Raw genomic sequence first — 27,865 nt, 5'->3', positions numbered from 1 at the left:
ATTGGTAGGCGTGTCAGGGACCTGCACAAATTGTCTTGATAAAGTCATTTTTCCCGATTCGACCATCTGGTGGATTGAAGGGAGAGGAAAAATTAGAAAAAAATGAGGTATTTTTAGTTTACCAGTGGGTGATCGGATCTTAATGAATTTGATATTTAGAAGGACCTCGTGTCTCAGAGCTCTTATTTTAAATCCCGACTGACATTAAGCCTCTGATTTTCCTTTTAAATCAATCTATTAATTCTTAGAATTTTGCTAGAGCTCATGCCATATGAGCTCTTGGCTCTTCCGACCTCGTCACAAATGCCATATGAGCTCTTAGTAGCTCTTTTTTTATTATTATTCAGATGCAGTGATTTGTGAAAGGATGATTTCGTTAAGAATACAAGATGTGTCAAAAACAAGTTTCAATATCAAAAGTTAGAATTTACAGCTAGTTCTATTAGCGAGAAAAGAAGATATAACATACTCTAAGAAAATAGAGGCCTTGTAAATAATTAAGTTACCAAATTAAACGAAAGAAAACTGATTACATAGAACTTATTTTGTTTGACGGGGTGGCTTTTGAATTACTGCGGCTAATATAATTATTTAAGATAATTATTCTGCCCATATTAATTAGATAACCTTGCATGCTAAGCTTCAATAGATATATGCACTAGAAAGAGCTACGCGCAGTAGGAAATACAATTCCTGTTGGTTATCAGACAAAATGTCAAGCATGCCACTTTCGGCTTTTAATAGGGACTGAGAGTTTATACTGGCAAGCTGAATAGATCAGTACTAGTAAATTCCCAAATGAGTAGCAAAGTTGCAAATTCCCAGATATGTAGGGGGGCTGTTTTCAAAATCTCGGAGGAAGTAGGTTACTGAAAAAAGATATTCCATAAAATACCAAAAAAAAGGTATTTTTCAGAATATAATCTAGGGTTACGTCCCCCCCCATTGAATTTCCTTTCAGTAAGTTGGCTACTATACAATACGCCAGCAGCTTCTCGGAGCTGCTTTGGCTTAATACAATTCTTATCTATAATTACATCTACAGCCGCTGGACAGCTACTCAGGAACCTCCTTGCTCTCATATCGAATATCCTGATATTCTCCACACGTCTCATATTGTTCTGGTCCCAATATAATTAAATATATATGCACTTACATGCAAATCGGCTAAAAATAGATATACTGTGAAGAGCTGCAGCAGTGATTCGGCTTCTACAGTTTCTCCTTTAAATGTAAAATAGGTGTCCCGAATGTGCTTTCCTGAGAATTTGATACAGGCTGAAGAAGCATACATAGGCCTCTGACAGTAAGTCATGGTAACTAAGCTCTTTACTATTCTTTGAGAAACATGTTTTGTGGAAAAAATTTTAAAATTGATTTCTATTAATTTTTTATTGGCATAGTCTTTTTTATAGAAACACATACTTTATATCTATTTGTTTTTTTCTATTAGACTCCAAAGATTTTACTTGGAAGATCATTTTACTTTATTTCTGCTCATTTTTGGCTTAATTGGGCTCTTTACTTTTCTTTAAAAACTTAATCAGTAGATTTCTCAGTTTAAATGCTATCTGTAATTAATAAAATTAGCTGTAATTAATCTGTAATTAATTACAGCTATCTGTAATTAGGCTAACGCTAACTGTAATTAATATAATTAGTTTCACAACTAAAAGTAAGGAGCAGCATTAAACCTTAAAACAAACAAAAATGACTACGTATATGAAAGAGGTTGTCTCCTCCTCAAGACCTCGCTCTTTAAGCTAAACATTTTTTTTAGAATTCTAAAACAAAGCTTATTATTCTAATTAAAAGGTCATTTTGTTTCAGAAATTGTTCTTCAAGAATTAGGAAAAAGTTCAAAACTGTAGTGTAAAGAGGAAGGTCCAGTGGAAGGGGAAACTCCTTTCATATAAGTAATAATTTCTGTTCGTTTTGTTTTAATGTTACTCCTTACTCTCAGATGAAAAAACTTTTTCTAAAATTTAATTTCTGATCGTTTTTAAATATTACCGGGAAATCCCGCTCTCTCTCTATGATTAAATATATAAAAAACAAATTTTTGTAACGGAAAGTAAAGAGCGACATTAAAACTTAAAACGAACAGAAATTACTCCGTATATGTAAGGGGCTTTTCCTCCTCAATGCCTCGCTCTTTACTCTAAAGTTTGACCCTTTCTCTTCACTCTACTTTTTAAAACAGTAAGAAACTTTAGCGTAAAGAGCGGGGCGTTGAGGAGGAAAAGCCCCTTACTTATACGGAGTAATTTCTGTTCGTTTTAAGTTTAAATGTAGCTCTTTACTTTCCGTAACAAAAACTTGTTTTTTTAGTTTATTTTCTGGACGTTTTTGAATTAATGCATATTTTGATTTTGGCTCTCCGCACATAAATAATTAAAACGAAACTTGCATATTAATTAATTGCAATTAATAGGAAGATTTTGAGAAAAAAGAAGCGAAGGAGGAGGCCTAGTTGCCCTCCAAGTTTTTGATTACTTAAAAAAGCAACTAGAACTTTTAATTTTTTACAAACGTTTTCTTTGGTAAAGAATATACATAACTTACGAATTAACTTACGTAAAGAACTTCTATATTCGTATGTTTTTATTGCGTATATGAGGGGGTCCAACCCTCGGCGATACCTCGCTCTTTACACTAAAGCTTAGATTGTGTCCCAATTCCTTAAGAATGACCTCTGAATCACAAAGGTCGTAGAATAAATAGTTGAAATTTCTAAAAATACTTTAACGTAAAGAGTGAGGTATAACGAGGAGGCAAAACCCTCATATGCGTAAAAGTTTTTGTTCGTTTTAAGTTTTAATGCTGCTCCTTACTTTCAGTAGAAACAACTTATAAAGCTAGACAATCCTGTGCCCCCTTCATTGAAATTATCTTTTCCCATGAGAAGTCTCTCCATGGAAATATCCTCTCACGTAACCCCCCCTCAACTCTCCCCATAAACCAAAAAAAATCCCCCTGTAAACTTCTGTACACTTCCCAGTAACCATTACTGTATGTAAACAAAGGTCAAAGTTTTCAACTTGCAGCCCCTCCCACGGGGACTGCGGGGGAGTAAGTCGTCCCTAAAGACATAGTTATTTGGTTTTTCTACTATGGTGAATAAAATGCCTGTCTCAGAATTTTGATCTGGTGACTTTGGGGAAAAATGAGCGTGGGAGGGGGCCTAGGTGCCCTCCAATTTTTTGGTCACTTAAAAAGGGCACAAGAAATTTTAATTTCCGTTAGAATGAGCCCTCTCGCAAGATTCTAGGACCACTTAGTCGATACGATCACCCCTGGAAAAAAACAATAAAAAAAAACAAAAAAAAAACATGAAAACAAATAAACACGCATCCGTGATCTGTCTTGTTTCCCTCTATTTTCTAAAATGAGGCAAATTTTCTCAGGCTCGTAACTTTTGATGGGTATAATATAATATCTATTTTTTAGATTTTCGGTTACTATTGAGCCGGGTCGCTTCTTACTACAGTTCGTTACCACGAACTGTTTGAAAAATTCCGGTAACTGTCTATAATATGCCACTCACTCAAGTGAAAGATTTGTATAACTAGAGAATAAACCGGTTTCTTCGTCAGCTTCTTGATTACTTTAGAAACAAATTAGGGCTATATACTTGCACATTAGGGGGTAGGGGTTAATGTATATCGGGTCTGTATGCAAAATGTGCTAGATACAATTATTTTGCACGTTATGAAGTAAAAGTTGTTTTCAGACTTCAAACTGTCGAACTACTTTATATTATTTGCACATATACTTGCCCTTATGTGCAAATATATAGCCCAAATTAGATATTTCCCATCTATTCTGTCACTTGTTTTCGTCTTGTCTCACACTAAGCTGAAAGAAACTAACGAAGACTCCGGTTTGTTCTCGAGTTTACACAGCATAAACTTGAGTGAGTGGCGCATAATACACAAGCACCAAAATTCCTTTCCCCTATGGAAAATTAAAAACAAAAATCAAATAAAATTCTCAAATTTGGACAGCCTTATTTTCTAAAGGGGGGGGGGGATTTACAGGGGGTAGACACCGGCCACCACAAAAGGGATCTAAACAAAGCTTTGATAGTACACTTCAAAAGTCAGTATTGTGTTCACAGGGAAATCTTGCAGTGGGTGGTTTTTAGAGATAGTCTGCCTTAACTCCGAGCTCACCTGCAACAGTAACCACTGAACAACCATTGAGAAGCCCAGTGGCTCTCCAGTCACTGACTGATATTTTTCAGACATCTAATATCACCCTGTTATTGTAATTAAATATATATATATATATATATATATATATATATATATATATATATATATATATATGTATATATATATATATATATATATATATATATATATATATATATATATATATATATATATATATATATATATATATATATATATATATATATATATATATATATATATATATATATATATATATATATATATATATATATATATATATATATATATATATATATATATATATATATATATATATATATATATATATATATATATATATATATATATATATATATATATATATATATATATATATATATATATATGTATGTATACACGCTAAGCTGCTAAACTGACATACATTTTGATTTTGGGAGGTTGCAAAAATTTACAAAAGGCACAAAAATTTGTTTATGCACATTTTTGTTACCTTTTTACGAGTCACGCAAAAATTTCTGTGGGGGGGGCTCATAACCAGTACCCTCTCCTCTGGATACGACCTTGGCTACAGATAGTGATTTGACTTTTATAGTTTCGCCAGTTGATGCGCAACTGGCAGGTCAGACACGCCAGGTGTCCAATTGGGTTACCTTATGAGGGTCATAGCTGTCCAGTGATTTCATGTGGGCTATGAATCTAGATAAGGAACATGAACAGAGTAGAAATTATAATCTTAAAAGAAGTCATTGTGGTGGCCACTGCGGAGTGTTTGACTAGTGGTTTGTCTGTTATGGGTCAACTCTAATACCATTTGCAATGGTGTTCACTATTATTAAATAGCCGCTTAAAAATTCACTAATTTTACAATGATTATGCTGTCTATTTATAGAACTATAAAAAAGAGTATAAGAAAAGCACAGGCTTTTCTTACTCATGGGTTGTTTCTTCAAATCATTCTAAAGATATTGTTCTTTTTTTCCATCTGGTGGACAATGATGTATTTAGTGAAAGTTGAAAATGGTTCAACCAATGTAGAATAAAAGGGAGAAGTCTTCTCTCCCTGCGTGCCCTCGTGGATGATGCATTACTAAGAGGTTGTGAGTGCCAAGGAACAACATTGGACAAGGCCTCAGTTGGTCACACCAGTTGACACTCAATGAAGCTAATTACGCTGACAACTTCAAAAAAAAATTGGAGATGGCTTTTAAAAGATTCTTACTGGCAGTTCAAGAGCATGGAATAGCTTTTTCTAGAAGCGTAAAACTGAGCTTCTTTGATGGTCTTTATATGAGTAACTGGTAATATAACCCAAAATATGCAGGTAGTCTAAGTAAGAAATCTGGGATGTAAAGGCAAAACGAATTTTAAAAGCCCATTCAAAACTGAGCATGATACAAAATTCTTTTGTGCCGTCCAACTGTTTGCGTAGTTGTTTGGACGGCGGAAACCCAATTGATAGCTAATAGAAATAAGTTCTTCAACAATTTTCTCCAACGAGCATTCGATCTGTTACAGATATTCTCAAACAACAGTTTAAACAACATATATTCTCAAACAACAGACTAAAAACTGTTAGCCAACAGTTTGTAGCCAAACACTTTTTCCCAAACACTATTGTTGGGAAAATTGTTAGCTAACAGTTTTTTGTTCGGAGGGCGGGAAAACCCCTACAGTGTTACTCTAAAAGACACGCTCAGAAACATTGCAAGAGAATCAAACTTAAATTTTTTTCAAGGAAGTGGGGGATTTGGTCCGCAAAAAGTGCTTATTGCCGAAAAGAATTACATTTTTCCCAAGTGTGGTAACATTTTAATATTCTTTTTTAATGACCACTTTTTTTTAAATGTGTCAAGTAACTCTGGGGCAAAGTAAACGAAGACTTAGATATGCACCTTATGGACTTGATTGAGCAATAGCCATCATACTTGGCCCGTATATATACATCGAACATATATACCATATATGTACACCAAGTTCCAGGGTGAATCGTGAGTGTACCAAGTAAGTCGGATTTACAATTCGGTTTAAAGCTGACAGGTCATCATTGCCTGCGGAATCTTCTGTTTCATGCACAAGACGTTATTTATATCTCTATTCCATTGTGAAATAGGGCTTTCACAAGTCAAATTATTATGTACTGAAGCGCCTGCGTCTAATAGTTCCGTGTTTGCAATATTTGTGTTGTATAGTCTCAGCTGGGTTTCTCGAAATGGATAGCTGAAGCTATCCTAGATTAACCCAGAGCAGGCGCTCTTTTCTGATGCAACAGTTCACGAATAATATATGCTTCAAAACGGCATTTTTTTTTTCAAATGCAGCATATATATCCAATCAAACGAAATGGAGTACGCACGTAATTTCCAACGGCTTAGGGAAAAACACGAGAAACCACAGTACTTATGCATTATACGAGAAACACACTCGAGAGCTTGTATCGTGAACATGAGATTTAACCCGTTTTTCACGGTGTTAGAACAAGACAATTAGGATCGTTTAGTGAAAAAATACATCGTAGCAACATTTTAATGAAATACTTAGTTAGTATTTTGGTTAGGTTAGGTTTGTTTTTAATACAATGCGCTCTGGACAGCCCCCTTTGCATAATCCCTTGTTGTAGTTTTCACAGCCCAAGCTAATTGTCTAGTGTTAACACCGTGAAAAACAGGTAATGTCTCATGTTCGCAATGTTTGTTTCTCGTATAATACTTAAGTACCGAAACCGGCGAGTCCTAAAAAAACAAAATCACACAAGAATCCTTTTTCGCGAACCTATAGTTATCCGTACTGAATTGTCTGCATCTTGAAGTGTCTATTGTTCAGTGGAATATAGTGATCTCTATGTGTTAGATATTCTTATGTGATTAGATATTGGGTTGCCTTTTTTGAGGTATTAAATTAAAAAAAACTAATTTTTTTAGCTGAAAGTAAGGAGCGACATTAAAACTTAAAACGAACAGAAATTACTCCGTATATGAAATGGGTTGTCCCCTCCGCAATCCCTCGCTCTTTACGCTAAAGCTTTTAATTGTTTTAAAAAGTATAATTGTGGCAAAGAGTCAAACTTTAGCGTAAAGAGCGAGGGATTGCGGAGGGGACAACCCATTTCATATACGGAGTAATTTCTGTTCGTTTTAAGTTTTAATGTCGCTCCTTACTTTCAGCTAAAAAAATTAGTTTTTTTTTATTTAATTTCTGAACGTTTTTGAATTAATGCATGTTTGGTTTTGGCTCTCCGCACATAAATTATTAAAATGAAATTTGTATATTAATTCTGTTTTTGGCTAAATGGCTTTCTCTTAGTTTTGGTCAGATGATTTTGAGAAATAAGGGGTGGAGGAGGTCTAGTTGCCCTCCAATTTTTCGGTTACTTAAAAAGGCAACTAGAACTTTTAATGTTTAACGATTTATTAGTAAAAAATATACATAATTTAAGAATTAACTTACGTAAAAAACTTTCATAACCTTATGTTTTTATTATGTATACGAGGGGGTTTGTACCCTCGTTAATACCTCCCTCTTTACACTAAATCGTAAGTTTTGTCCCAATTCTTTAAGAATGACCCCTGAATCAGAAAGGCCGTAGAATAAATAGTTGAAATTACTAAAAATACTTTAGCATAAAGAGCAAGGTATTTATCTCCTCCTAAATACCTCGCTCTTTATGCTAAAGTATTTTTAGAATCCCTCATAAGCGTACTAATCTCTGTTCGTTTTAAGTTTCAATGCTACTTCTTCCTTTCATTTGAAAAAAAAAACGTTTTCATGTTTATTTTTCATTGTTTTCTTAAAGTAATGCTAGAGAATCCTGCGCCCTTTTCATTGAATTTTTCTTCCCCCATGACAGGTTCCTCCAAGGAAAGATCCTCCAACATAGCCCCCTCCCCTCAGCCCCACCCCCAAACAAAATAAAATCCCCCTTAAAACGTCTGTACACTTCCCAATAACCATTGCTATATGTAAACACTGGTCAAAGTTTGTAACTTGCAGCCCCTCCCCCAGGGATTGTAGGGGAGTACGTCAACCCCAAAGACATAGTTATTACGGTTTTCGACTATGTTGAACAAAATGGCTATCTCAAAATTTTGATCCGTTGACTTTGGGAAAAAATGAGCGTGGGAGGGGGCCTAGATGCCCTCCAATTTTTTTGGTCACTTAAAAAGGGCACTAGAACTTTTCATTTCCGTTAGAATGAGCCCTCTTGCGACATTTTAGGACCACTTGGTCGATACGATGACCCCTGGGGAAAAGAAAAAAAAACAACAAAAAAAAACAAACAAATAAACACGCACCCGTGATTTGTCTTTTGGCAAAAAATACAAAATTCCACATTTTTGTAGATAGGAGCTTGAAACTTCTACAGTAGGGTTCCCTGATACGCTGAATCTGATGGTGTCATTTTCGTTAAGATCCTACGACTTTTAGGGGGTGTTTCCCCCTATTTTCCTAAATAAGGCAAATTTTCTCAGGATCGTAACTTTTGATGGGTAAGACTAAACTTGATGAAACTAATATATTTAAAATCAGCATTAAAATGCGATTCTTTTGATGTAGCTATTGGTATCAAAATTCCATGTTTTAGAGTTTTGGTTACTATTGAGCCGGGTCACTCCTTACTACAGTTCGTTACCACGAACTGTTTGATAGGTGCTGAGATGTTTGTGTCTTGTCACTTCCTTGGCTTGATTTTATGAGTATGTTAATTTGGTTTAATAAAAAAAAACTAAAGTTAAAACAATAGGCAGCACTCAAAATTTTTAATAAAATAGTTAGCGTCTCAAGTTCATTAACACAGGAACAAAACCAACGACTTTTGCCGGAAGTCTGTACCGTTTTTTTTTCAAGTTTGTACGCAAATAGTATATAAAAGCTGTAAAAGCTGAGGACAAAAAAATAACAAATATGAAGTCATTATCAAATAGAAGAAACGATTATAACGTCATCATTGCGGCATGATATTGCCTGTTTAAAAGTCAGAGGTATGTGACCGCTTCCTTCTAATAAAATTCAACATTTGTTCCTTATAGAGTCTAAGATTCACTTCCTGAATCAAGTTTCTAGGGGATTTAATTTTTTTTTTTGTATTTGGAGTAATTTTGTTCTTCTTCCTATTGTCACATGCGTTTTGTGAAAAAAGCAAATAACAGCTGTTTCCCTTAAGTACATGAAGAATATTGCCGCACAAGCTAGACTTGCATCATGTATTTTATAGTCGTTACTAGCCTATACCAGCAAAGCAATTTTACGACAAACTCACCGCTGTAACAATCACCCCAATTTCTCCTTAAGGAAAATTTCTTTTTTTTTCTCTTCTTCTTCAAGAAAAAAAGGAAGTTTTTTCTTTAAGTAAAAGTTTTTTCGTTGAGAATGACGGGGAGGATCGTATTTTTAAATTTAAAAGTGCTTGAAAAACTAGGGTAGGGTTATTAACTTGATTCTCGGCGTTTACCCCCCCCCTCCGGGGAATATCCCTCGAAAATAACCCACCGGAAGACAGCCCCCCGAAAAATACCCCGCAGAAAACACCCCCCGAGGAAAATCTCCCGGTGGAAAATACAAACCCGTGGAAAATAAGGTTTTCCAAATTTCAGACTTTTATTTAAGTATTTTTTTCGTAGGAGGAAGGAATTTTGGTACTTGTGTCATATATGTTAGTCAAGTTTACGATGTGTAAAACTCGATAACAAACCGGTTTCTTCGTTAATTTATTTAAGCTTAGCGCGAGACAAGATAAATGACAAGCGATAAAATAGATTGGAAATGTATAATTGGAGCTATATATCTGCACATAAGGGGAGGGGGCTAAGTATTCGGACAGTTATAAGTCAGAAAATAATTCTTACTTCATAACATGCAGAATAATTGTGCGTAACAAATTTTGCATGCAGACCCGCAATACTTTACCCATCCCCCCCTAAGGTGCAAATATATAGCTCGAATTTGCTTCTAAAGTAACGATGAAACTAACGAATAAACCGGTTTGTTTTCGAGTTTTACACATCGTAAACTTGAGTGAGTGAAGTATAATACACAAATACCGAAACTTTTCATGAGAGAGAGAGCCGGATTTCCCGGTATTATTTAGAAACGATCAAAAATTAATTCAAAAAAAAAAATTTTTTTTCAACTGAAAGTTAAGGAGCAACATCGAAATTAAAACGAACAAAAATCATTGCGTATCCGAAAGGAGCTTCCCCTTCCATAAGTTTTATCTTTACGCTAAAGTTTTTTTTATAGAATTTTAAAACAAAGTTTATTGCTCAAATCAAACGGTCATTGCGTTTCAAGAATCGTTCTTAAAGAATTAGGACAAAAGGTCAAAATTTTAGCGTAAAGAGCAAGGTCTTATGAAAGGGAAAACTCCTTTCATATACTGAATAATTTCTGCTCGTTTTAAGTTTTGATGTTGCTCCTTACTATTCAGTTGAAAAAACTTGTTTAAATTTAATTTCTGATAGTTTTTAAATAATAACGAGAAATCCGAGTATCTTTCCATGAAAAATTTCGGTACTTGTGTATTATACGCCATTCCCTCAAGTTCCCTCAAACTCGAGAACAAATCGGTTTCTTCGTTACTTTAGAAACAAATTGGGGCTATTTATTTGCACATTAGGGGAGTGGGGGGTAAAGTACAGTGGGTCTGCATGCAAAATGTTTTAGGTACAATTATTCTGCGTTATGAACTGAATAAAAAAAAAATTGTTCAACTGAAAGTAAGGAGCAACATTAAAACTTAAAATGTAAAGAAATTATTGCGTAAACGAGGGGGTTCACCCCCTTGTCAATACCTCGCTATTTACACTAGAGTTCGAATTCTGTTTCAATTATTTAAGATTGACCTCTGAATCACAAAGACCGTTTAATTAGAAAAAAAAGCTCTTTTGAAAGTACTAAAAAACTTTAGCGTAAAGAGAGAAGTATTGACGAGGGAATGAACCTCCTAATATAGGTAAAAATTCCGTTAGTTTTACTTTTAATGTTGCTTCTTACTTTAAGTTGAGAGCATTTATTTTTTTTTAAATTCAATTTCTGATCGGTTTTTAAATCATACTGAGAAATCCGGCGCCCCCTTCATGAAAAATTCTCTTCCACCATGAAAAGTTCCTCCATGGACAGATCATCCCACGTAACCCTCTCCCCCCGACTCCCCCACCAGAAAAAATCCCTCCTGAAAACGCCTGTATACTTCCAATGTGTAACCAATACTATGTGTAAACAATGGGCAAAGTTCATAACTTGCAGTCCTTCTCCCGGGGAATATGGGGGAATAAGTCGTCCACAAAGACATAGTTATTAGATTTTTCTACTATGCTGAACAAAATGGCTTTCTAAAAATTTTAATCCTGTAACTTTGAGAAAAATGAGCGTTGGAGGGGGCCTAGTTGCCCTCAAGTTTTTTTGGTCATTTAAAAAGGGCACCTGTACTTCTGATTTCCGTTCAAATGAGCCCTCTCGCAGCATTCTAGGACCACTGGATCGATATGATTAACCCTGGGAAAAGAAATAAACAAAAAACAAATAAACACGCATCCGTGACCTTTCTTCTGGCAAAAATATAAAATTTCAAATTTTTACAGATAGGAGCTTGGAACGTCTAGAGTCGAGTTCTCTGATACGCTGAATCTGATGGTGTGATTTGCATTAAGATTTTGTGACTTTTGGGGGGTGTTTCCCCCTTTTTTCGAAAATAAGGCAAATTTTCTCAGGCTCGTAACTTTCGATGAATAGGACTAAACTTGATGAAACTTGTATATTTCAAATCTGCATACAAATCCAATTCTTTTGATGTGTCTATTGGTGTCAAAATTCCGTTTTTTAGATTTTCGGTTAATATTGAGCCGGGTCGCTCCATACTTACAGTTTGTTACCACAAACCGTTTGATGAACTAAGAATTGTTTTCTGACTTCAAACTGTCCATATACTTTACCCTCCCCATATTATGGGGGTATTTTCTAGGGGAGTCCATGGGGGGGTCCGCAGGGAGAGGTTTGTATTTTCCAGGAATTAATTTCCGAGGGGTATTTCCCGCGGGGGTATTTTCCGGGGGAGATAAACGCCGGGGTGTAAACATTGGCCATCTATTAACTTACCCATCGGGCGTAGTTGAATGATTAACATCCAGAGAATATAATAAAGTGAACAGAAGCAACTGAAAAGGAATTGTGTTCACGGAACTCTATTTTCACCCAGCACGAAAAGTGTTAAAAAGATTAAGAGGGCCTTGTGGGGGATTTTATACCTAAAACCTCTGCATGAGTGTACTCAACAGCTTTTTACCGTTCTTGGAGATTGGATGAACAGGATAGTAATGCAAGGGGTTTCAGACTATTTTTCCTGAGTCAGTTTCAAATCGTACTTTTTCCATAGTTGATAGTATTAAAAAAAAACATATTTTTACATTTTCGATCGCTATGGGCAGGAGTTCGTTTTTCACTAGGCAACAGCTGCTACAGCAGCCATAACAAGAAAATCTTGCCTATTCCTCTTTTGTTAACTAGAGTTAACACCCTTCCTTAACGAGACCTAAAAAATGAGGAAAGCATAGGAATGAGTCTTTCTCAATAAATCAGGCCTTAAGAGTTATATATTCAAAATTGGACATTAAACCTCACATACGAACCGAAGAACATTTAACCAGCTTCCCTTTGTGCAAAGGGAAGCATGATCAAAATATGTATAAATGTTTAAAATCTTTGTTTAAAAAAAATCAATTTGACCGCTGAAATAATTTGCTAAAGTCAATAATATCAGCATTTACCATTTTTTCGTTTGACAATTTCACAATTTTCACGATGAGGCAAATTTCATCTTTTATATATCGACATATTCAGCCATCATTGTAATTGCCAATCTTGTTAGTGCCAGAAGACAGGGCCGTATCCAGGATATATTTGGGGGGAGGATGAAAAAAAAAACTTTGAAACATGTATCAAAAATCTGTTTAGATTCAGTCTTGTTATGTTTTTTGTTAGTCGGATAAACATCTTTTGGGGGGTGAAGGTTTCAAATCCTCTAACAGCTCATCCCAGCACTAAGTCGCGTGATCAGGAAACAGCGGTTCCTACTCCTCCTTCACCGTATCCTACATCTTCCTACTCCGTCCAGTGAAGACTTTAGGGGGCGACAGAGCACTTGCAATGGGCGCAAAATTTTAAATATATAGTTAAAGGGTTATAATCATTAAGTAATTTTAGAAAATTCTAATTAAAATAAAGCAGAGGGCATAGCTAATAAATGAAAGTAATTAATGAATTATTAATTAACTAGTAAAATATAAATCAATTAAAAACAATTAAATAATAATAATAACTTAATCAAGATAATAATGATAAAAATAAATTCTAATGAACAATCAAGTTGGAAATAGTTTTGTTAATAAATAAAAACTTTGTTGAAATTTGGCTTGAAAATTTTTGGGAGACAGGGAGGAGGTGGAAATGAAGATTTTATCCGGGGTGCAAGATAGGCCAGAACCGCCACCAGCTCCATCCAAAACCGTCCTGCTTTTTGCTTGACCACAGCTGTAAAAAAGCACAATTTTCTTTCATTCCCTGGGACTGCCTCAGATCTTTCGTACATCATACCGTTAGATAGTCTTGCCAGAAAGAGCACATTTAAACTATCTTTCGGCATTTCTTTCAGATGGTTGCACATTAAATTCTTCCAATCCGCTAGTTTTTCTAAGCAAATTTTACTTGAAAACTTGAAAATTGGCATATTTTCGTTTTAAATGTTGCCCAATCTTGCTCCACGCATCTAGAAACAATAGTTTGATATACATTCGCTAGCCCATCAATAAGTTCACTCATGATAAGAAAAAGTCACCTCTTCATTTTAACTGTATAATATTTATAACCACATTTCCCACAAACAATATCGAGCTATCCACCCCATACCACAGCCAAAACCACAGAAAAAAGCCGCAAAATTTAGCAAAAAGGATCGGCAATCGGAAAAAAGTGAAAGTGATCCATCCGAATGTCAAGTTCAATGTCTTTTATTCTGGTTTCTCTCGAAAGGTCAGCCAATTTGGTTTTTGCTGTTACAACCTTGTGGGTTGTCAAAGTCGACGAAACTGCTGACGGCAGAACAAGATCATTGCACACTTCAATTCTAGGCAATTAAACCTCTTGTTAATGCACGATTGTTTACATAATATTTGTTTTTAGATTGGACACGATGATTGGTATAAATACTCAACGCCAAAATTTTGGCAGGGATCGACACTTCCCGACTGTGGGTACTACAGGATGTCTGTGAGCAGACTTTGAACATTTACTGACTGCTAAAAAAATAGGCGCAATTAGTAATTAGTAAAACAAGCAATGATGTCTGACACCCTATAGAGGGAGGAAGATTTATTTTTCAAAAGGGAGAGACATTTACACGTTAATGCATTTACATCTTTCGCCGATTTCAAATAGCTCCTCCTCGGAAACACCCACCTAAGCCGGTTTTATAGCGAACAGAATAACGTCATTTTTTGCAATCTCCCTTTTCTATATTTAATGTCCCAAGGATTATAAAAGTAAGGTATGTATTAATCTCAAAGGCGCTCTAACAGACACTGCACGCGAGAACAACTGTACCCCATTACCCTAACTAGACTACAGCCAGGGAAAACTATTTTAAACTCTTTTTGAAGTTATGGCTGTGTTTACTTATGTGTGAGATACGTGTGTGTGCGCTGGGACACAATCAGCTATCTTCCACGCCTTATCGCCTAATTATTTTTGGAAGCCAGAAATATGGCTTTTACATGAAAACATTAGAGCATTTGAAATTTTTGACTTTTCAGTGAAAATAGAACAGCTAGCCCTACTTATAAATGTCTGGCATTTAAATGCCTATAAGAGGATAATGGATCAGACAAAATAATGTAGGTCTATAGAAATATTTACCAAGTCATGGTGAATTGTAAAGAAAAAATAGTTTACGTACATTCTTAACCTAAAAATTGCACCCCACAGAAATTATAGTCATGGGGAAAAGCGTTTTGGTGGAAAGTCACTCACGTTCCAAAATTCGGCATTTCTACAAAGCGCAGTTTTAGGGAATTCAGGATTCCCTGGGTGTTTAATTCTTAACTTCCAAACCGTCCCGGGGCAAGATTACGCTTCTGGAACGTCATTGTAGTCTGGGGGAAAGGGGAAAGAAATTGTAGCCAGGGGAAAAACTGTTTCCTGGAAAGTCACTCACGTTCCAGAATATGGTAATTCCACAAAATGCAGTTTTAGGGAATTCTGGAGTCCCCGGGTCTTTAATTCTTAACTTCCGAACTGTTCCGGGGCAAGATTACGCTTCTGGAACGGTCGAGAGTTATCTAGAGAAACGCAGAATTAGCTGTCAAACGTAGAAACGATGCGCTTAGTCATTGCGAAATACACCTTAGGGATAAATTGTACAGCTCAGATTCATAACCATACCTAATTCGGGTTGATATTCTATAAAAATCACAACCAAATTACATACGCTATGGGCAGGTTAAGTCCAATAACCTTTAAAAAAAGGTTTGTTTCTGGTTTTATTCCATTCAAACACGAATGACGTCACTATGAGGAAAAGAAAGCGCATGTGGAAAAGGTACTCATCCGTTATATGAATGTCACATTTTATTATTTAGGCAGACATCCTTACCTTTTTGAAAATTCGAAAAATGCAAGGTTTCACAATGTAAGTAGCTGGAGGGCGTCACAAATCTATTCACCCCCAGTCTCTGCCAGACTCTTTAAATTGAAAGTTGGAAATATTACTCACACCTTGTTTACACTAGGATCGCTGAAATGTACGTCATAAGTATCTGAATTATTTTTTTTATAATATTCAGTAGATTTTATAATCACAAGTCTTAATCTTATATGCTTATGTGCATAAAAAGTATATATAATCTTTATATTGAAGGGTCCAGTTAAATTAAAGTATCGTCATGATAAAACAGTTCATGGTAGCAAACTGTAAGTAAGGAGAGATGCGGCTCAATAGTAGCCGAAACTAAAAGAAATAGAGTCTTGATAACCATAGATATATTAAAAGAACCGAATTTTGATGCTTATTCAACATAATTATGTAAAATCCACATCAAAAGTTACGACCCTGAGACAGTCTTCTCAATTGTTGAAAAAAGGAGAAATATCCCAAAACATTATGTTATCTTAATTAAAATCCTTTCATCAGATTCAGCATACCAGAGAACCCTACTTTAGAGGTTTCAAGCTCCAAAAATATAGAATTTAGCATTTTTCTTTTCCAGAAGAAATATCAGGGATTCGAGTTTATTTATTTTGTATTTATTTTTTTCCTAGGGGTGATCAGGAGAGGGCCATTTCATTGGAAATATAAAGTTCTAGTGCCCTTTTTAAGTGGCCAAAACCAATGGAGGGCAGCTAGCCCCCCTTCCACGCTCATTTTTTATACATTTTGTTCAGCATAGTCGAAAAATTTAACAAATATGTCTTTGAGGATAACTTAACCCTCCACAGTCCCTGGGGAAAGGGCTACAGGTTATGAACTTTGGCAATTGTCGACATATAGTGTTGGTTATTGAGAAGTATACAGACGTATTCAGGGGGATTTTTCTGGTGAATGTCGGTAAAGGGGAGGGGGGATTTGGGAGGATCTTTCCATGGAAGAATTTTTCATGGGGTAAAGAAATTTCCCGTGGAGGGAGAGCCGTATTTCCCAGGATTATTTCAAAAACGATCAGAAATTTAATAAAAAACAAGTTTTTTCAACTGAAAGTAAGGACCAACATTAAAAATAAAAACTCATATACGTAATAATTTCTGTTGGTTTTATTTCATAATTTCATAATAATAATTTCTTTGTTTCAACATTCATTGGCTCATCTCCCACATAACTTACTTTCTTCATGGTCTGTATCTAGGCTAAGTGACAATTAGATTGTAGGGAAGTTATAGCTGTCTTACTGACAAAAAGCGTTTCTGCCATTTATGTAAGCATTCAATCCTCTATACATTGTTTTCTTTGATAGTAGCCGTAAAACAGTGACACCATGGAGTCTGTACCCACTGAAATAACAACGGCTTCAGTTGTCTCATATACTCCTGGCATCCCTTACCATATCAGGTTAGATAGAAACAGTTGCAATCGATAGTGTTATAATGCACATGGTTAGTTTGAAGGTTGCAAGATAAAGGCTTGTTAGATTCATCGTTAAGAAATGATAGAAAACTGAACCGGGAAAAAAAAAGAAAAAGGAAAACTGCTTTTCGAGGGTCTAATTGCTATTCAACAGCAGAAACATGCAGCTAAGCAGGATGCCTTTGAAGGTTGAAAGACAAAAGTTGATTTGTCATAAGTGTAAACGAAAGGAAACTGCACAGCAGAATAAAAGGAAGAAGTTTCTCAACGTTATGACGATTATTTCCATACACAAATAACAAGACAGGGAACTCGAGAAAATCCTTTTTCACGAAGTTCCACAGACATCTAGTGTACAATAAGCAAAAATGTGATAATACTAGACTGTAACGATAAAATGTCGATGCCAGGAAGGAACGTCAATTTGGGTTAGAGAAAACAAGAGAACTGTTTTCCCTTATATTCTCTTCCCCCTAACTTTTAAAATACTTTTTTTTGAATCTACATGGAAAACACTTTATTTCGGTATTTTCAGTGAGGAAATAAAAGTTGCCCTCTGGCTATGAAAAAAGTGTCCCTCTCCCTGCGAGATTTTCTTAAATTGACACCCCTGCAACCGATTCGATAATATTGAGTTGGTCGAGATCTTTGAATGTCTTAAACGCACCATAATTTCCAAAATATTATTTAGTCAGTAACAGGCACTGAAGTCGTTCATTTTGATTTTAGCAGAAAATTTATATTTTTCTCGATCCATGATTAGTCTAGTGCAAAATGTATATAAATAAGATACTAGTACATTACGTAATCCTTCTTGTGGGACAGAAGTCTAACAAATTCGGCAGTTTCGGGGTTTGACCAGCCCTGCTTTGAAATAGCCTACTGACAACAGGCCAAACAAATGTGCTTGTTTCACAGAATAAACAAAGGCTTAACTGAATCACCACAAAACGCAAGAACAAAACAAACCACTTAGGTTGCAATCGAAAGAAAAAGTTTGGTGTTGACTATTACAGACATCTTATGCATTATGAAGTCATTACTCAAGCTGTATATATTTGATCTTCCTACAGTGTTTGCTCATTTCAGAACCAGTTCTACTTTCTTACGTATATAGATACCTTTTATATAGATATCTTGTGCATTATGAAGTCATTACTTCAGCTGCATATATTTGATCTTCCTACAGTGTTTGCTCACTTGAGAACCAGCTCTACTTTCTTACGTATATAGATACCTTTTATATAGATACCTTTTATATAGATATCTTGTGCATTATGAAGTCATTACTTCAGCTGCATATATTTGATCTTCCTACAGTGTTTGGTCACTTGAGAACCAGCTCTACTTTCTTACGTATATAGATACCTTTTATATAGATACCTTTTATATAGATATCTTGTGCATTATGAAGTCATTACTTCAGCTGCATATATTTGATCTTCCTACAGTGTTTGCTCACTTGAGAACCAGCTCTACTTTCTTACGTATATAGATACCTTTTATATAGATACCTTTTATATAGATATCTTGTGCATTATGAAGTCATTACTTCAGCTGCATATATTTGATCTTCCTACAGTGTTTGCTCACTTGAGAACCAGCTCTACTTTCTTACGTATATAGATACCTTTTATATAGATACCTTTTATATAGATATCTTGTGCATTATGAAGTCATTACTTCAGCTGCATATATTTGATCTTCCTACAGTGTTTGCTCACTTGAGAACCAGCTCTACTTTCTTACGTATATAGATACCTTTTATATAGATACCTTTTATATAGATATCTTGTGCATTATGAAGTCATTACTTCAGCTGCATATATTTGATCTTCCTACAGTGTTTGGTCACTTGAGAACCAGCTCTACTTTCTTACGTATATAGATACCTTTTATATAGATACCTTTTATATAGATATCTTGTGCATTATGAAGTCATTACTTCAGCTGCATATATTTGATCTTCCTACAGTGTTTGCTCACTTGAGAACCAGCTCTACTTTCTTACGTATATAGATACCTTTTATATAGATACCTTTTATATAGATACCTTTTATATAGATATCTTGTGCATTATGAAGTCATTACTTCAGCTGCATATATTTGATCTTCCTACAGTGTTTGCTCACTTGAGAACCAGCTCTACTTTCTTACGTATATAGATACCTTTTATATAGATACCTTTTATATAGATATCTTGTGCATTATGAAGTCATTACTTCAGCTGCATATATTTGATCTTCCTACAGTGTTTGCTCACTTGAGAACCAGCTCTACTTTCTTACGTATATAGATACCTTTTCCTCTGACTTTTCATCTGCCCTTTCACAAAATGCGGATACTACTTCAACATATCTGAATTTTAACAAAGAAATCTCCTTAAAATACTGATTGGGACTGAGCTGAAACATGGTCAATCTCGTCGTTTAAACGGTTTTTCATATAGTTCGGCTGTTAAAATAAATTATAATCAGACTCAGCACAATTCTTATACACAAAACAGTACTTTCCTGATTCGTCGGAATGGCCTTAATGTATGTATCCTAAGTGGACACAGCTACGTGCCTCAGATCCTGCCTCAAGTCTTATCTGTCCATGAAACGACTTAGGGTGTAACCGAAGTCCGATCCTGTGTAATTTGACAATATGAAGGTACGTTTAAGGTGGCAGGTCATTCTTATGTCACCTAACAAACTTTAGGCATCGCTGGGTCTATCTCAAGGGTCTGCACCCCCCCCCCAAATATATTCAAAAAATGTAACTCTGCATTGATGTAATCTCAGAAAGGGTTCTTGCGCTCTAAAATCCCCCCTCAAAATATGAAAAATCAAACAGTTCGTGGTAACGAACTGTAGTAAGGAGCGACCCGGCTCAATAGTAAATGAAACTCTAAAAAACGGAATTTCGATGCTAAAAGATATATCAAAAGAATCGGATTTTTATGCTGATTTCAAATATATACGTTTTATCAAATTTAGTCTTTGTCATCAAAAGTTACGAGCCTGAGAAAATTTGCCTTATTTTGGAAAATAGGGGGAAACACCCCCTAAAAGTTATAGAATCGTAACGAAAATCACACGATCGCATTCAGCGCATCAGAGAACCCAACAGAAAAATTTCAAGGTCCAATCTACAAAAATGTGGGATTTCGTATTTTTTGCCAGAAGACTAATCACGGGTGCGTGTTTATTTGTTTGTTTTTTTTGTTTTTTTCCCCAGGGGTCATCGTATCGACCAAGTGGTCCTAGAGTGTTGCAAGAGGGCTCATTCTAACGGAAATGAAAAGTTCTAGTGCCCTTTTTAAGTGGCCGAAAAAATTGGAGGGCACCTAGGCCCCCTCCCACGCTCATTTTTTCCCAAAGTCAACGGATCAAAATTTTGAGATAGCCATTTTGTTCCGCATAGTTGAAAACCATATTAACTATGTCTTTGGGGATGACTTACCCCCCACAGTCCCTGGGGGAGGGGCTGCAAGTTACTAACTTTGAACAATGTTTACATACAGTAATGGTTACTGGGAAGTGTACCGACGTTATCAGGGGGATTTTTTTGGTTTGGGTGTGGTGTTCAGGGGAGGGGGCTATATGGGAGGATCTTTCCTTGGAGGAATATTTCTGGGGGAAGAGAACTTCAATGAAAAGGGCGCAGGACTTTGTAGCATTACTATAAAAAAAACAATGAAAATATAAACATGAAAAAGTTTTTTCAATTGAAAGTAAGGAGAAGCATTAAAACTTAAAACGAACAGAGATTATTAAGTATATGAGGGGTTCTAAAAATAATTTAGCATAAAGAGCGAGGTATTTAGAAGGAGATAAATACTTCGCTCTTTATACTAAATTATTTTTAGTAATTTCAACTATTTATTCTACGGCCTTTCTGATTCAGGGGTCATTCTTAAAAAAATGGGACACAACTTAAGATTTAGTGTGAAGAGCGAGGTATTAACGAGGGGACAAACCCCCTCATATAAGTTAATTATTAAGTTACGTATATTTTTTACTAATAAAAACGTTCGTTAAAAATTAAAAGTTCTAGTTGCCTTTATAAGTAACCGAAAAATTGGAGGGCAACTAGGCCTCCTTCCCCACCCCTTATTTCTCAAAATCGTCTGATCAAAACTAACAGAAAGCCATTTAGCCAAAAAAAGAATTAATATGCAAATTTCATTTTAATAATTTATGTACGCAGAGCCAAAATCAGACATGCATTAATTCAAAAACTTTCAGAAATTAAATAAAAAAAAACAAGTTTTTTGAAATTAAAGTAAGGAGCGACATTAAAACTTAAAACGAACAGAAATTACTCCTTATATGAAAGGGGCTTTTCCTCCTCGACACCCCGATTCTGTCTCGCAACTCTACTTTTTAAAACAACAAAAAGCTTTAGCGTAAAGAGCGGGGTGTCGAGGAGGAAAAGCCCCTTTCATATAAGGAGTAATTTCTGTTCGTTTTAAGTTTTAATGTCGCTCCTTACTTTCATTTCAAAAAACTTGTTTTTTTTTATTTAATTGCATGAAGAAGCCAGATTTTGATTGAATAGTTGGTATAAAATGACAGCTTCGGTAGTTAGGGCCCCCTCCCAGCAAAGATAAAATGGCTGCACCAGTACCCAATTCCTAGCTGTACCTATACCCTGGAGTCTCTGATTTATATGGATTGAGAGTGTTTGACCCCTTGGGTTCATCGCAAAATACCGGATGATTACATTATTTTACAGAAGTTATATCTTCTTTTTTTTATTCAGATGAATAATCTATTTAGAAGATCAAGTTTAAGTTGAATGATCTTGAAATTATAAGCGAGGAAGAATAACAGTCTCAAATTCATATATGGTAAAACTATTTACAATGATTTAGATAACTTACAGAACTACAAGGAAACTGCAAGTCTTTGCCCCTTAAAAGCAGCTTTTGATCAGTAAAGCTGATTGAACACATTAGGTTGAAAAACCCTAAACTTTGAAAAACAAGAGCTAAGAGCTCATATGGCACTTGTGACGAGGCATGAGCTCTAACAAAATACTAAGAATCAATAGATTGATTTAAAAGGAAAATCAGAGGCTTAATGCCGGTCAGGATTTAAAATAAGAGCTCTGAGTCACGATGTCCTTCTAAATATCAAAATTCATTAAGATCCGACCACCCACTCGTAAGTTATAAATACCTCATTTTTTCTAATTTTTCCTCTCCCTTTAGCCCCCCAGATGGTCGAATCTGGGAAAACGACCTTATCAAGTCAATTTGTGCAGCTCCCTGACACGCCTACCAATTTCCATCGTCCTAGCACGTCCAGAAGCACCAAACTCGCCATATCACTGAACCCTTTCCCCAACTCCCCCAAAGAGAGCGAATCCAGTACGGTCATATCAATCATGTATCAAGGACATTTGCTTATTCTATCCACCAAGCTTCATCCCGATTTCTCCACTCCAAGTGTTTCCAAGATTTCCCCCTCCAACTCCCCCTAATGTCAACAGATCTGGTCAGGATTTGGGATAAGAGCTCTAAGACATGAACTCCTTCTAAATATCAAATTTCATTAAGATCCGATCACCCTTTCTTAAGTTAAAAATACCTCAATTTTTCTAATTTTTCCAAATGAACACCCCCCAAGCTCCTCCAAACAGAACGGGTCCGTTCCAATTATGTCAATCACGTATCTAGAACTTGTGCTTATTTTCCCCATCAAGTTCCATCCCGATCTCTCCACTCTAAGCGTTTTCCAAGATTTCTGTTTCCCTCCATCAACCCCCTGTGTCCCCGGATCCAATTCGAGTCGAAAATGGAGCACCTGAGACATAAGATACTTCTATACATATCAAGTTTCATTAAGATCCGATTACCTATTCGTAAGATAAAAATACCCCAATTTTCACATTTTCCAAGAATTCCGGTTTCCGCCTCCAACTCCCACCAATGTCACAGGATCTGGTCGGAATTTAAAATTAGAGCTTTAAAGCACAAGATCCTTCTAAATATCATTTTTCATTAAGATCAGGTCACCCGTTCGTAAGTTACAAATGCCTCATTTTTTCAAATTACCCCTCCCCCCAAACTCCACCAAAGAGAGCAGATCCGGTCCGGTTATGTCAGTCACGTATCTAAGACAGGTTTTTATTCTTCACATCCAGTTTCATCCAGACCTCTCCACTTTAAGTATTTTCTAAGATTTCCGGTCCCCCTAACTCCCCCCCCCCAAATGACCCTGGATCCGATGGATATTTAAAATAGGATATCTGAATTACGAAATCCGTCTAAATATGAAGTTTCATGAAGATCCGATCACTCCTTCGTAAGTTAAAAATGCGTCATTTTTTTCTAATTTTTCAGGATTAACCCCCCCCCCCCCCAATAGAGCGGATCCGTTCCAATTACGTCAATCACGTATCTAAGACTTCTGCTTATTTTTCTCACCAAGTTTCATCCCGATCCCTCCAATCTAAGCGTTTTCCATGATTTTAGGTTCCCCCCAAACTCCCCCCAATTTCACCAGATCCGGTCGGGATTTAAAATGAAAGCTTTGAGACACGACATCCTTCTAGATATCAAATTTAATTGAGATCCTATCACCCGTTCGTAAGTTAAAAATACCTCATTTTTTCTAATTTTTCAGAATTAACCCCCCCCCCCCCGACTACCCCAAAGAGAGTGGATCCGTTCCGGTTATATATATATATATATATATATATATATATATATATATATATATATATATATATATATATATATATATATATATATATATACCCCTAAGACTGGATCCCTAAAATTATGCAGTTTGGCTTATTTCTGTGAACCTGAGCAAACGGACAGCATATGTCAAGGCCTCAGTTAGGGATAAAAAGCTCCAAAGTTTTACATAGCCTTAGAGTCTATATATAGACTTATTTGGATTTTTTAAACTTGAAACAGGTTATAAGAAGCTGAAAATTAAAAAAAAATCAACAATTTCCTTCGAAAGAACTTCCCAAAAATTTGACGGCTCTGGCTTTTAGTATCTTGAAAAGTAGTCGACTTAGGCGAAGAAAACTTACGGAAATGGATCTGCCTCATTAAGATGTTTTATAGCTCCCATATCTACTCCTTTCGAATTTCTAAGACTTAGAAAACATTTCTTTACTTTTGGGGAAAAATTTCAACAATTTCAATGAAGGAAATTTCAACGAAGGAAACACATCTTAACTCTTGGGGAAAAATTACAACGATTTTGTTTGAGTCTTTAGGGGGGGGGTAAAAACTTTAAAAGACGCATAAAAATATGCATTTTTGTTATATTTTTACGAGTAAGAAAAGAATTTCGAGAACCTAGGAGTATACTTTTCTTTGAATCAAGGTTTTAGTTAAATAAAAAAAAAATTCAAGTGAAAGTATGAAGTAGCATTAAAACTTAAAATAAACAGCAATTATTATGTATATGAGGTGGTTCGCCCCTCGTCAATACCTCGCTCTTTACGATAAAGCTCGAATTTTGTTCCTATTTTTTAAGAATGACCCCTGAATCACAAAGGCCATTTAATTAGAATAAATAGCTCTTTGAAAGTACTAAAATACTTTAGCGTAAAGGGCGAGGTATTGACGAGGGGACCAAACCTCTTATATTCGTAATAATTTCTGTTCGTTTTGAATTTCAATGTTGCTCCTTACTTTCAGTTGAAGAAACTTGTTTTTTTTATTTAATTTCTGATCGTTTTTAAATGATGCTAGGAAATCCGGCGCCCCCTTCATGGAAAATTATCTTCCCCCATGAGAAAAATTAATTCATAGAAAAATCCTTCCCCATAACTCTCGCCCCCGACCCCACCAGAAAAAATACTCCTAAAAACGTCTGTATACTGCCCAATAACCAATACTATATGTAAACAATGAGCAAACTTCATAACTTGCAGCCCTTCCCCTGGGGACTGTGGAGGATTAAGTCGTCCTCAAGGACATAGTTATTAGATTTTTTGACTATGCTGAACAAAATGGTGTCTCAAAATTTTGATCTGATGACTTTGGGAAAAATTGAGCGTGGGAGGGGGCCTAGCTGCCCTCCAATTTTCGGTCACTTGAAAATTCACTAGAACTTTTAATTTAAGTTTTAATGAGTCCTCTTGCAACATTCTAGGACCACTGGGTCGATAAGATCACCCCTGGGGATAAACACAAACAAATAACACGCACTCGTGACCTTTCTTCTGGCAAAAAATACAAAAGTCCAACATTTTTGTAGATAGGAGCTTGAAACCTCTACATATGGGTTTTCTGATACGCTAAATCTGATGGTGTTATTTTCCGTAAGATTCTATGACTTTTGGGGGGTATTTATCCCTTTTTTCGAAAAGAAGGCAAATTTTCTCAGTGTCGTAACTTTTGATTGGTAAGACTAAAATTAATGAAACTTATATATACAAAATCAGTATAAAACCCCCATTCTTTTGATGATCTATTATTATCAAAATTCTGTTTTTTACATTTTCGGTTACTATTGAGCCGGGTGGCTTCTTACTTACAGATCGTTACCACGAACTGTTTGAAAACACATCTATTCTAATTGTAGTTTGATTTCACACCCTTTCTTCAAATTTGAGACACATTTTTACAAATTTTTTAGAACCTTATAAAGTAGGATTTAACGAAGGGGGGTAGGGAATTAAAATACTTTCTTTAGATTTTATATTTGTGCAAGTTTTATAAGTTTTGCTTCTACGACACAAGTTTTTCCAAATTTTATAAAAACCCGACGCCATTCGAAGGGGAAAGGTAGATACTTCACAAGACCTTACTTTCTTTGTCAAAACATACTAGATTTTTGTCATAACAAAATACCCCAATAAAAAAATAAACTAAAAGAGATATAGCAAGATATTAATACCCAGTTTAGTTTTAGATTACTAGAGGCTTGAACCAAGGGGATTTTTGGCATAATAGCATAAGAGTTTTACCATGACATGTTTTTGATAGATAATCATCATTTTACTTTTATCTTAATGAAAATTTCACTTAACCTCAAATAACAATTTTACCAGGAGTAAAAAAAAAAACACTTAATTCTATAAATCCAGCAAAAACTGAAACCCCATCATCGGCCTTATTGGAAACTCAGAATTAGAGATATGGGTTGCCGTTCGGATTTTTATTTTACTAAAGGGCCTCAATTCGGGGCCTTTTATTCTTAAATATTTAAAAAGAATATGATGCAATGATGCGGTATGCTATTTACTAACAATGAAAGCCTTTATGGGCCATGATTAAAACAAAAATACCCGATACCATAAAATTTTGAATTTAAAAACTTTTATATCCAAACCAATAAATAAACAAATTAAAGAAAACGGTCCCTATGTTCTATCTAAGTGGACTCCTCCCCCTCCCAAAAAAAGAAAAGGATTCTCCAGAGCCATTTTTGGCGCAAAGGGCGTCGAATCGATGTTTCAGTTGCTGGGTCTTTTTTACAGGGACAAGTAGCAAGCTTGTCGCCTAAAAGAAGTGGACCCCAACAAGTTTTGAAAACTGTGGCGTGGATGAAAATGTACGGGGGTAGCGTGATTATATAAGGAGAGCGTGATTATCTCAAATCAAAACACAGTCCATGCAAAAATGAATTATAGGCGTTTGGGTTCTGGACCAGGAAAAGCCCTAAGGACTTCTCAGGTTTCATCAATCGAATTAGTGAGGGGGCTTGCAATATGCAATTCAGACATTTCGAAGCTGAAAGATCTGTTCTTGTTAAAATGAACTAAATTCCAAAAATCGGATTTTAAAATTTTTATAAATTCTTATAAAAAACACAAAAAAGACTTTCTAAAATTTTGCCATTTAATTGTAATCCCGGCTGTCTCCCTTTTACGCCTCCCGAGTAAAAATTTTGGTTCCGCTCATGATTGTGTATCTGTTTAACAGAGTATTTAGTCCCAGGCTGAGATCAAAGAACTGGCATTCTTGTGCGAATTTATTTATTTATTTTTTTTTTTTTTTTGAAAGAATCAGTTTGAGAACAAAACAATAACGTGAAGGTCGCTACTGTGATATTTGCCTCCTCAAATATCTGCCTCAAATAAACTGCCTCTGAGCCAGACTCAGAGGCAGTTTTAGCGGGCGTAGAAATTTTAGGGGCGTAAAATCTTAAATAAATAATCTAACGGTTATAATTGCTTCGTAATTTTATTTTTATTAAAATAAAATAGCTTGTAAATTATTAGGTAATTAATAAAAGGAAAATAAATAAAAAATGATAATGATACAATAATAATTATTAATTAATTAATAAATAGAAAATAAATATGGTAAAATGACAAATTTATTAAAATTCGGCCTTAGAATTTTGTGGGCGATAGTGGGGGGGAGGGGGCTAATCAACATTTTACTCCAGGTACGAGAAAATCCAGAACCGCCGCTGGCCTTATTTAACCCAATCTTATATACAAACTGCTGATTTTACTTTTCTAATCGGTAATAATTCGTATTATGAGCCAAATGTTGATGAGAAACAAGGGTAAAATTCTAGTTAATTGACTTCTTGCTATCTCAGAGAGGGTTTAGGTTAGGAAAATAAAACTTTCAGGGATGAATCTACAGATGAAA

The 27,865-nt window shown here is 35.4% G+C and overlaps 1 protein-coding gene and 1 long non-coding RNA gene across 3 annotated transcripts in view; one reads left to right on the top strand and one right to left on the bottom strand.

The window, feature by feature from the left end:
* Window positions 1–27,865, top strand: part of LOC136036234 (uncharacterized) — a 120,382-nt gene that overhangs the window by 57,950 nt on the left and 34,567 nt on the right. The window lies entirely within an intron of this gene.
* The window catches only part of LOC136036232 (phenoloxidase-activating factor 2-like), a 123,437-nt gene that overhangs the window by 92,019 nt on the left and 3,553 nt on the right, over window positions 1–27,865 (bottom strand). The window contains exon 1 of one of the 2 annotated variants that reach the window (XM_065718330.1): window positions 3,548–3,835. The exons of the other annotated variant lie outside the window; for it this stretch is intronic. The gene's annotated coding sequence lies outside the window, so the exon portion shown is untranslated. Of the gene's footprint in view, window positions 1–3,547; window positions 3,836–27,865 lie in introns of those variants that run through there. 2 annotated transcript variants of the gene reach the window in all.

Source organism: Artemia franciscana, chromosome 15 (genome assembly GCF_032884065.1).
Source record: "Artemia franciscana chromosome 15, ASM3288406v1, whole genome shotgun sequence".
NCBI lineage: Eukaryota > Metazoa > Arthropoda > Branchiopoda > Anostraca > Artemiidae > Artemia > Artemia franciscana.
This window is presented reverse-complemented; position numbering and strand designations above follow the sequence as displayed.